We start from the raw sequence: 12,453 nt of genomic DNA, 5'->3' as shown, positions 1-12,453 counted from the left end.
AGACCACTTTGTCCCTAACCAAAACCGTCCTGCATTGTGTGCAATTTAACTTCACTCCACTGCTGCTATATTCACCTCAACAAGTCCGTTTCTGATCCCCAGTGTCCTACTCGGCTTGAGCTGAACTACTGACCTGATTTTTCTTTCCCCATTGGAAAGACTTCTGACTCCATCTACACCCGAGCCCATCCTCTGCTGCCATCTTTTTCTTATCTCCAGAGCTGATTATTGCTCCTCCGCGTAGCCTCCCACTCTGCCTTACAAATCCTGCTGTGTTTGTCACCCATTCATCTCCTGCCCCTGACCTATATTGCTGCTTCTGCTTTATCCTTTCCTACTTGTGTATTCTTTAATCCATTCATACCTTTAATTGTCATTCCTTCAACTCCGGCTTTTTAGAAGGACACATCTACTCCACCCTATGATTGCTATGTCTTCCTCTATGTAGTCCTGATTCTTATCCTCATTTCCCTCTCCCTAAAGTCTCTAGTTCTTGGGGAAACCCTAATATTACCACCTTTGTCTCAGCATTCATTTGTTTCTGATCATGCCTCTCATGTGGCTTGGCCCAACGTTAAATGAGCTTTATAAAGTTAAATTGTTATTTTTACTTTTGTTATTGGATACATTAGTCGGGAGTACTCGCGTGTTGTTGAAGATGTGGATACTTTGATGGAAAAGGTTATGGATTAATATTGGAGTTTGGAGCCTAAACATATGAAAATTGCTGATTGTACTTTGTACACATGGGTGACAACCTCCTGTAAGTTTGTTACACGCTGCTCCCTCTATAAATTGGTAACTCCTTGCATTGCATGACAGGTTCCTGATACTGGTGGTGAGTAAGTCGCCATCAGTCAGGCAGCAGAAAGCATAGCTTGTAGCTGCAGCTCTTAATCAAAATAGCATTGAGCATCCAGGAACGAGGGAGCTGAATTTGGGTTGGATGATGGTGTCTGTGGTGTCGTCTTGCTGCTGCAGTAACTTTTCGTGTCACTATTGCCTCCAGCACTCTGCGCCCCCTTGTGAAAGGCGCTATATAGATCAAAGTCTTCCAAGTTCATTATCACAGATCCAGGGATTTGCTCCACCTAATCGAAAACAGTGTAATTAGGCAATTACAAAGCTGCACAAGGTTTAAAACTTAACTGACACCAGAGCAGAATGAGCTGAACTTCTTAGTAGAGGGAATCTCACAAATTCACTCATTCTGGTCTTGACGCATTAGCACCATGTTGTTATTATTAAGTTACTACATCTACTTTAAGAATATATTGCATATTTCACACTTATTTAAGGGGAGTGTATTCTTCCTCCTTGAATGGATTAGCCACTGACACAATAAGTGCTTGAATCAGACAGTCCAGGAGGACCTCGAGGTTTTGCTGAGCTGACAGACTTTAGAAGGGGTGATGCGAGATGTTAAAATAACTGGCCTTGTTTCTGGTGTGCACATCTGGAGCACATGCAGTGGTAGTGAACATGTACAGTTGCTAGTGTAAACCAATAAGAATCATGGTGTCTTCATTTTATTGAGCAGTAATGTATGTATTTAATCACTAATATGGTAGCAAAATCATCAGTGTTTACACTATTAATGCAAATGAACTCTTTTCATATTTTCCAGTGAAACTCAAGGTGTCAATCCCTCATGAGTTCTTCTCAGTGCCACTTACCTGGCTTATGTTCCCAGTCTCTTGTGTTCATTTCTTTATTAATGGAAGAATTAAAAATGCATGTCTTGCAGAAAAGGACATGCAATTGTTTAGTTCACTAATTTACAGTTTTCACAAAATGTGGGCAGAAGTTTGGAACTGCATTTGGAATATTGTGAGCAATTTTGATCGCCGTTTCTAAGGAAGGATGTGCTGGCCCAGGGGAGGGTCCAGAGGAAGTTCACAAGAAGGATCACGGGTGAAAGGGTTAACATATGAGGACTGTTTGATGGCTCTCAGCCTGTACTCGATGGAGTTCAAAAGGATGAGGGGGGATCTCATTGAAACCTACCAAATACCTAAAGACCTGGATAGACTGGATGTGGAGAGGATGTTTCCAGTAGTGGGACTGCCTAGGATCCAAGGACACAGCCTAAGAATAAAGGGACACCACTTTAGAACTGAGTTGAGGAGGAATTTTTTCAGTCAGAGGGTGGTGAATCGGTGGAATTCATTGCCACAGATGGCTGTGGAGGCCAAGTCATTGGGTGTATTTAAGACAGAGATTGATAGGTTCTTGATTGATAAGGGGGTTAAGGGTTATGGGGAGAAGGCAGGAGAATGGGGCTGAAAAAAATCAGCCATAATTTTCATCAACCAGTCAATGGTGGAGCAGACTTGATGGGCCAAATGGCCTAATTCTGTTCCTATATCTTATGATCTCATGACCTATTGCAGCACTTGATATGCTACGAATTCTATGGCTTCATACTCCTGTTATAACAACATAAGAATTGACGAGTTATACCAGTGTAACTTATAATGCCTTTCCAAATTTTTACTTGTCCTATTTTAATGTTTACTATATTGCATTGAGTATTTTTCCCTTTTCCTTTTCATTTTGCAAGGTATGCGAGGTTAATGCGCAGCACTGATAGCTCATGATTTCTACAGAGTAGTAAACATTTCCTGTCGTGACTGATGTCTATACACTTCCCCAACCCCTTATTGCTCAGCCCATTAAAGTTTAGGCTGTCAGCCCGAGGCAGTGACAGCTTTGGCTTTGACCCAAAAGTCAAAAATTGCTTTATGACCTCGACAAAATGTTAGGATGAAGTGAAGTTTGGTTGCTTCCTAATGAGGTTGTCCACTCTGTGGTAATTTCAAAATGTGTGATTCTCACAACCTTGGCACTGTTGAGCAGAGAGTAATCTGCTTCCTTTGTTATCTTCATCACCAGAGTCCCTTGCAAGGGGGATTGCATTGGCTCCTCTTTGAATGGATTGGCACCTTATCCAATGCATGCTTCAGTCAGTCGGTCCAAGAGGACCTTGGGGTGATGGTAGAGATGCCTCAATGAATCTGCTTGATGTTCCTGGGAGGCATAAAGTCAGCCAGGGTTCCTGCTTCTTTCTCTTTCCAGTGACTCACTAGATGTATCCAGATTGAATGCGGGCAGGACTGTACTTGCCTGTAACATTGAAATAGCTCATAGTGCTTATTGTCTGGCTTCTCTTGTAATCACTTAGGTGAAGTTCAGATGACTGGCATCCTGGAATCATAGGACAGGAAAGATTCAATGCCTTCAGGAGAGGAGGAGGAAAAACTAGGGAGGCGTGATAGAGGAGCTATTATAAATCTTAGTAATGCATTCATTTTCTCAGAGGCTACTAAATAATTTGAAACTTAGCTAATTGCTTTGAAACCGTCAGACAAAATGTATCCCCACGGCAAGCTGTGACTTCAGCTCTTGTTACCGGAGCCAAATTTAGTTTTGTGTAAGAACATCCTGCCACTTCACTCTGTCTGCTGCAGTTAAGATAAGCTACATTCCCTCCACAAGAATAGTTTTCTGTCATTCATCCATTAAGGACTGAAGCAAATTGGAGCATCTTGTGGAGTTAAAATTAGGGACAGAGAGAGAACATGCCCTAGTGTTCAGCATTAGTCACACACAAAGAATAACATTGCTCATGATACAATTCTGGGGGTATCTTGTCTAAAACCACAGCATTGTACAATAAAACTCTGATAATCTGGCACCCTTGGGACTTTGGTAGTGCCAGACAAGCAGATTTTCTGGACTAATGGATGTTACTCATTCTACATTTTATATCATATTTCTTATGTGTTACACAGTAATATAATAAATATTCCAGTGGACCTGGTGAGTTTAAAGGAAGTGCTTTATGCAAGCACTCTAAACCTTGGCTCTGGCACCCCAGTGTTTTGGACCCCATTCCTTGCTCCGGCTCACAGTTCAGACCCCGGCCCCAGCGACATTCCAATTCCTGGCTCCGGCTGCATGCCCTGGTTTCACTCTTGATCTCAGGCTTGCAGTCCAGGCTAATGATTGAGCCAGATATTGAACCATCAGGATTTCACAACATTGTCCATTTCTCTCCACCGATGCTGCCTGACCCACTGAGTTCGTCCAGCAGCTCGCTTTTTGCTCAGTGTTTCCAAACAGTTGAACTCTGGATTAACAGAGTTTTGCTGTAGAAAATTGATCAATTAGCCACAGCCTTGTGCAAGCCCATTGGATCTCTTCTACTTTTAAGTGATACTCCAGAATGAGTGAATCTGAAACACGTCAAATTTATTGTTTCTGGTATGGAACTTGGATGGCTGGGAGTATGTTCTGGAAATATTTGGAGGAGTGGAGACGGGGATTTGTGACAAAAATTATCCTAATCTAACATAGTTTAACCAACTTTATAAAACTCTGGTTAGGCCATATCTGGAGTTTTGCATTCAATTCTGGCTGCCCCATTATAGGAAGGATAAGAGGCTTTGGAGAGGGTGCAGAAGAGGTTTACCAGGATGCTGCCTGGATTAGACAGCATTAGCTATAAGGAGAGGTTGGACAAACTAGAGTTTACTCTGGAGCGGTGGAGGCTGTGGGGAGACCTTAAATATAGAACAAAGAACATAGAACACTACAGCACAGTACAGGACCTTCAGCCCACGATGCTGTGCCGCTGTTTTATCCTGCTCTAGGATCTATCTAAACCTTCCCTCCCATATCGCCCCCCCATTTCTCTATCATTCATATGTCTATCTAAGAATCTCTTAAATGTCCCTAACATATCTGCCCCCACTACCTCTGCAGGCAGTGCATTCCACGCACCCACCACTCTCTGTGTAAAAAACTTACCCCTGACATCCCCTTATACATTCCTCCAGTCACCTTAAAATTATGTCCCCTCGTGTTTGCCATTGTCGCCCCGGGAAAAAGTCTCTAACTGTCCACTCATTCTATCATCTTTCACACCTCTATCAAGTCAGAAGTTTATAGAAGTTTATAAAATTATGAGAGGCACAGATAGAGTAGACAGCCGGTATCTTTTTCCCAGGGTCAAAATGTCTGATACTATTTAAGGTGAGGGGCAGGTTTTTTACACAGAGAGTGGTGGGTGCCTGGAATATGCTGCCAGGGATGGTTGAGGAGGCAGATATGATAGAGGCATTTAAGGGGCTCTTAGATAGGCACATGAATATTCAGAGAATGGAGGCAGAATGTGCAGGCAGAAGTGATTTGTGTAATTAGGCATCATTAGCTTAAATAGTTCAGCACAATCTTGTGGGCCAAAGGGCCTGTTCCTGTGCTGTACTGTTCTATGTTAAAATGCCTTTCCAAATTTGAAGTTGTGAGGCAAAGAACAGGGTGCAAATTCTGCACCCTCACACTAAAGTTGGAAACTGAGGCGATTAAGTACTTCCTTACTGAGACCACATAGGACAGAATTTTGTTGCCCATGACAAGCAGTTCTAAATAAAACCACCGGCAATCGCACACTCAAACTGAAGTAAGAAAATACAAAGCAACAAACAATCTGCTGCAGGAACTCAGCAGGTTGAGCAGCATCTGCGGGAGAAAAGGAATTGTCAAAATCTTGGGTCGAAACCCTGCATCAGGACTGAGAGGGGCGAGGGGAGATGGCCAGTATAATGAGGAGGAGGGGAATGATGGGACAGGAGTCGGAGGTGATTGGTAGACTGAGGAGAGGTGAAGGTGACAGGCAGATTGGGCTTGGTAGCAGAAAGGAGGGGGGTTGGAGTTGGAGCTGAGAAATGATGAAAGGTGACTGATAAATGGAGGCAAAGAGAAAGAAACAAACTCCAGATGGAAGTGAGTGGGGGGAGGGAGGGTGAAGGTTGGAGACAGCTGCTGAAGGGAGATTAGCAGGAACACAAAGGGCTACCTGTGCTGGAATCTGATAAGTGAAGGAGGTGGTAATGGGAACCATTAGGGGAGAGGTGAATGGCAGGAGGGGCGAGGGGAAGGCCTGTGGGTGAACTGTGTGTGTAGTGGGTGGATGGAATCAGGAGGGGGAGGGGGACGAAGATGGGTGATGAGGAGGTGGAAGGGGTGGAAATGGGGGAAAATGGGATGACTAGAGGAGGATCAGGAGGAAAGAGAGAAGGAGAAATGGGGGTGGAGAAAGAGGGAAAAAATCTGTTCCTATTTTCTTATATTCTTAGGAGTAGGCCACATGGTCCTTCAAGTCTATTTTGCCATTAAGATCATGGCTGGTCTGCTCTTAGATTCATAGCATCATGCAGCACAGATGAAGGCTCTTTGGCCCACCATGTCCATGCCAACCATAAAGTACCTATCTATACCAATTCTATTGACCCGCACATGGTCCGAAGCCTTCTATGCCTTGGTGATTCAAGTGAAACTCTGCTTGATTGTATTGAGTTTCTCAATATTTCCTTAATAATGGATTCCAGTGTTTTCTGAATGATAGATCATGGGCTAACCGGTCTATAGCTTACTAGTTTGTGCCTCTCCTTATTTTAGTAGGGTCTTTACACTTGTGGCTTTCCGGTATGCTGGGACCTTTCCAAAATCTAAGGAATTTTGGAAAGTTACAATCTATGAATCCACTATCTCTGCAGTCACTTCTTCTAAGACTCTAAGATCCCAGTCTATATACCTACTAATTTTGCCTTGTATTTCTTCTCTAGTGATAATGTCTGTATTAAGGTGCTGCCTCCCTTTTGACCTCTGACTTTATAGTATTATTGGAATGCATTTGGTATTTTCTATTATGAAGATTTATTCAAGCCTTTGCCATTTTCTCAAATGTCAGCCAGTGGTAATCTACTATATTGCCTTTTAATTTATTTTCCTTGTCCAGCTCTGCTTTTGAACATTTGACTTTGAGAATTAAATTTAAGATGCTAATTTCAACCTAAGTTTTCACTCAAACTGAATCTGAAACTCTATTATATTATGACCACTTTTCTCCAGAGGATCTTTTATTATCAGATCATTATTTAATTCTGCCTCACTACCCTAGAGTAGTTCTAAAATATCCAGTTCTTTGGCAAGTTGCATGATGTATTGTTCTAAGAAACTGTCCCAAACATATTCTATGAATTTGACCTCAAGGCTACCTTTGCCAATTTGATTTATCCAAACTATAGCAAGATTAAAGTTGCCCCTGATTATTGCGGTATCTTCCATAAAAGCTGAATTATTTACAATATTGCTACTTTAGAGGGCCTATTGATGACTCCCAGCAGTGACTTCTTCCCCTTGGTCTTTCTTCTCTCCACCCAAGCTGATTCTACATCTTGAAACTTTAAGTGAAGATAACTTCTCATGATAGTGCAGATCACATCCTCAATTAACAGAGCCACCCTGCCTCTACTTCCTTTCTGCCTATCCTTCCCAAATGTCGTGCCCCAAAATGTTCAGTTCTCAGCCTTGGTCACCTAGCAACAACATCTCTCTAATGGCTATCAGATGATACCCATAACTGGTATTGGTATTGGTTTATTATTGTCACTTGTACCGAGGTACAGTGAAAAGCTTGTCTTACAAACTGATCGTACAGGTGAATTCATTACACAGTGCAGTTACATTGAGTTAGTACAGAGTACATTGATGTAGTACAGGTAAAAACAATAACAGTACAGAGTAAAGTGTCACAGCGACAGAGAAAGTGCAGTGTAATAAGCTGCAAGGTCACTACAAGGTAGATCGTGAGGTCAGAGTCCATCTCATTGTATAAGGGAACCATTCAATAGTCTTATCACAGTGGGGTAGAAGCTGTCCTTAAGTCTGGTGGTACGTGCCTTCAGACTCCTGTATCTTCAACCCGATGGAAGAGGAGAGAAGAGAGAATGCCCTGGGTGATTATGTTGGCTGCTTCACCAAGACAATGAGAGGTAAAGACAGAGTCCAAAGAGGGGAGGCTGGTGTCCGTAATGCGCTGGGCTGTGTCCACAACTCTCTGCAGTTTCTTTCCTGGGCAGAGCAGTTGCCGTACCAAGCCGTGATCCATCCAGAAAGGATGCTTTCTATGGTGCTTTTTGCGCAGTCAGTTCACCTGCCTCGTTACGAATGCTGCATGTGCTTGGAGAAAGAGCTTTAAATAAATTTGGTTTCTTGTGAGTTTTCCCAGCTGTGACTCAATTTGCAGGGGCAGTCTTATGTTTAGTTCTTCTTTAGACGTCTAGCAGTCTTATGTCATGTTTAGCTCAGTTCACTTCCTGACACTAGTCATTATTCACATTGCTATCTTGCATTATTGGATTGTCCATTCTATTTAACTTTTTAAATCTCCTGCTTGAACCCAAAACAAACCCCTACCCTCACTCTCCACCACCACTCACTATTTACTTTAGTGTCGTATCTACTGCCTTAGTTACTTCATTTGCTAGGACACTGGTCCCAACCTGACAAAAGGGAAACTCATTGTAACAGAGCAGCTTCCTTCTTTCCCTGTACAGATGCCAATGGCTGTGAACTGAAACCTATTGAAACTCACAGCACTCTTTGAGCTACACATTGAACTCTCTGATGTTATTCACTCTAAGTATCTGACCAAGTCCCTGACTTAGACACATGAGCTGTGAGTCTAGTCGGATCAGTGACTCTGCTCCATAGTTGGATTCCCAGTGGAGGCCATTGGCAGGTCCCAGATCTCCTGGTACTCTGAGTTAAACTTGGGATTAGCCTCTCAGATCCCAGACCGGATAGGCTAGTTGTCAGATCCAGAACCCCTTTCATTTTGGCTTGAGGCAAAGAGGAAGGTAAGTCTTTTTTCAATTATTTTACTTCAAAGTTTTCAGTTATTTTCAAGTATTTTAATGTGTCATAGTCATAGCATCATACAGTACAGAGACAGGCCCTTCAGCCCAGCTGGTCCATGCCCGCCAAGATTCCCATCTAAGCTAGTCCTATTTGGCTGAATTTGGTCCATATCCCTCTAAACCTTTCCTATCCAAGTACCTGTCCAAGTGTCTTTAAAATGTTGTTAATGTACCTGCCTCAACTACTTCCTCTGGCAGTCATTCCATGTTACTGACCACCCTCTGGGTGAAAAAGTTGCCTCTCAGGTTCCTATTAAATCTCTCCCCTCTCACCTTAAACCTATGCCCTCTAGTTCTTGCTTCCCCAACTCTGTGAGAAAAAACCTGTGTGCATTCACCCTGTCTATGACCCTCATGATTTTATAGACCTCTATAAGATCACCCCTCATTCTCCTACATGCCAATGAAAAAAGTCCCAACCTGCACAACCTCTTTCCATAACTCAGTCCCTTGAGCAACATCCTTGTAAATCTCCTCTGCACTCTTTCCAGCTTAATGGCAAATATCTTTCCTATAGCAGGGTGACCAAAACCGAACACAATGTGTTTTTAATTAACATATATTTTTTATATTTTCCTATGTTAATTAGCTCAAGTTCATAGAATATCACAGACATTAAAAAACGGAAAAATCTATGACAGCTTTGACGGAAGACAAAGGGGGTGCTGCCTACACACTGTGTCCCCGTCAGTAACGACGCCTGGCCACCCTATAGAAGGATGCAGGGGGACAATAAAGTAGGCCCTCCATATCTGGCCCAGGTAAATGCACGTATCTCAGATAGCAATTCGATCATTATGTCAATATAATTGTGCTACACTGTAGATAATTAACAAAGGTATGTGCATGCTGTACATAATTTTCTTTGCATTGGCAGGACATGGACATTGTTTATCCCTAACTGCCCTTGATAGGACATCTTGGAGTCAACTACATTGCTGTGGAGGGCAAATCAAGGATAATTCCTCACCTGGACCTGAAAGGTTTTTACCACAACCTGGTAGTCTCTCTTGCATCCTACTTGTACAGGCTGTCCTCAGGTTATGAACACCCAACTTCATACATATGGATGAGCACCCATGAACGACTCCGGAACAGCTTCTTCCCCACTGCTATCAGACTTCTGAGCCAATCACCTCTTTCTCATCCCCTTCCCAGTGGTGCTGCCACGTTCTCGATCCCTTAATTGTATCTCTTCTGTTATTGTCACTTTAGCATTTCTTTTTGGACTACCTCAGTTTGCACTGCTGCACTTTGCACCATTCTGTTGTTTTTGTGCTTGTCGCTGTTTTAATTGTATTGTAGTTATTATTACCATGTATACTGTTTACCCTGTTTCATGTGAGCAAGGGACTTCATTGCACCTGGTGTATATAACAATAAACTAATCTGAATCTAATGTTATTAAATTCAAAAATCTGACGTAGGTACATACACTCATTCCTACGAATGGCAGAACTAGTTTCCTCTCAATCTTTCATGGCTTGATGTTACACCTCACCTCTGACAAACTTCCCACAGGATTGGAGCTAATCTTCAGAATGAAACAGAAACTGTCTAACCCACTGCTCCAGAACCAAGGTCACCTGAACCACAATAATCAAGGTGCAAATACAGATGATGCTCCAGTTTGCATGGAGGCGGAGGTTAACATTCACAGCATTGAGTCCCTGGTTACATTCAGTCTACTATGCTGGGCAGGTCATACACACATGCCCAACACCAGATTCCCGAAGCAGACAGTCTATTCTAAATTCTGTCCTGGGAAGAGAATACCAGGAGGCCAGAGGAAAGGAGTCAAGGACGTGTTCAAAGCCTCCTTGAAGAAATGCAACATCCCCACTGTCTCCTGAGAATCTCTGGCCCGTGACCACTTAGAATGGAAAAGGAGAATAGCAGATGACGTTGATGACCTTGAGTACATGCATCGGGAGTACACGGAAACCTTGCAGAAACGGCGGAAGGGGTGCACCTCCTCCTCACAAATTACCTATCCACCTCTCTGGTAAGGCATCTTTTGCCTCATTTGTGGAATGGTTCAGGATCCAACATTGACCTCATCAACCACCTCAGAATTCACAAGACTGGAGCAGAAGCAAATTGTCCTTGGTACCAAGGGACTGCCCAAGAAGTAGTTCTGATGAAGAGTCTTCAATCTGAAATGTTAACTTTGATGTTAAATGTTTCTCTTTCCACAGATGCTGCCTGATCTGCTGAGTATTTTCTATTCTGATTGCGGATTTCCAACACTTGCATTTTTTTAATTCCCTGGAATAAGTAGTTGTCAGCAAGGGAATTCTGCTTTCATTATTTTAATTAAATCTTTCACCAGAGATTACTGGCATTGGATTGGGTGTGGCAGATTTAGTGACCTAAAACTAGCTGAACAAAAATTTGCAACAAACTTCTCAATAGTACACATTTACAACTTCAGGTGGGTGAGGAGGAATCTGGTTGAGGTTAGACTGCTTATAATTCCTGGCAATAAAACCCAAATTGAAAGAGTCTCTAATGAATCCTGGGTAGAACCTCACTCTTCCTTCAGGTGAGGGATGAACTTACATTTACACTGTTCTACCTTCCAGGTGAAAGGTGGATCAAGTAAGATGAGTCAGTTGTAATGGTAAAGAGAACAGAGAGGTATCTGTTTTCCAGCATCTGTGATCTTTACATGGAATGTAACACAAAATTAGACACCATGCTGTAACTTTCATGTTTCCATGTATTGAGTTTGTCATATGCATTTGAAATACAGATGAGGTGTAAGAAAATGATTTTTTAAAGAATATAAATGATATGTGACTTGTTGGAAATTACAGTAACATTTACTGTTCAAGTAAATTATTTTTTTAAGAAAATGTAATACAATATTAAATGGCCATAGGTGTTAGTTTAAATTAATCTTTATTTTGGCACTAGACAGACACTGATTAATGTCAAAACTATCACAAGCTGCTGCATGAGGTGATTTGTAGCTATTTGTACAGAATTTAAATAACTTGAGAAGTGAAACCTGACTACGATGAAGGATGGTGAGACATTATTTGGGGTGAGTTTCAGGTTAGTTTCAAGGAGACAATGATTTATCTTATTGCACAATATTGATGAAAAAATGTGATAATGTAATAAAGGACAACAACACGGAACAGTTCAGTTTTGGATTATATCCACACTGTCCCTTGAAATGCATTTTTGATTTCAGCTATTCTCACAACAGGGTGAAGTTAATCTTGGGTGGTCATGAAAACTGCTGTTAGTGATCTATTACTATGTGTTACAATCTGCCTGATTTAAGCTCTTCCAAAATTATCACCAACAGAGAAATATTCCAAACAGAAACCAACTATTTCAAGGCAGCAAAGTCAGGAAGATGTGATAGTGGTGGAAGGGAGGGGGTTGGGGTGGTGAAACCAATGGGAAGGAACATTGGGCGGTGTGTAACAAGCAGTCAGTTAGCTATTGACCAAGACAATTTCAGTCCCATTCATCCCAAATCAGAATCAGAATCAGGTTTATTATCACTGATGTGTTGTGAAATTTGTTGTTTTGCGGCAGCAGTACATTGCAAGACATAAAGACATAAAAAATTACTATAAGTTACAAAAATAAATAAATAGTGCAAAAGAGGAATAATAAGGTAGTGTTCATGGGTTCGTGGACCGTTCAGAAATCCGATGGCGGAGGGGAA

This window comes from Pristis pectinata, chromosome 16 (genome assembly GCF_009764475.1).
Source record: "Pristis pectinata isolate sPriPec2 chromosome 16, sPriPec2.1.pri, whole genome shotgun sequence".
Taxonomy (NCBI): Eukaryota; Metazoa; Chordata; class Chondrichthyes; order Rhinopristiformes; family Pristidae; genus Pristis; species Pristis pectinata.
This window is presented reverse-complemented; position numbering follows the sequence as displayed.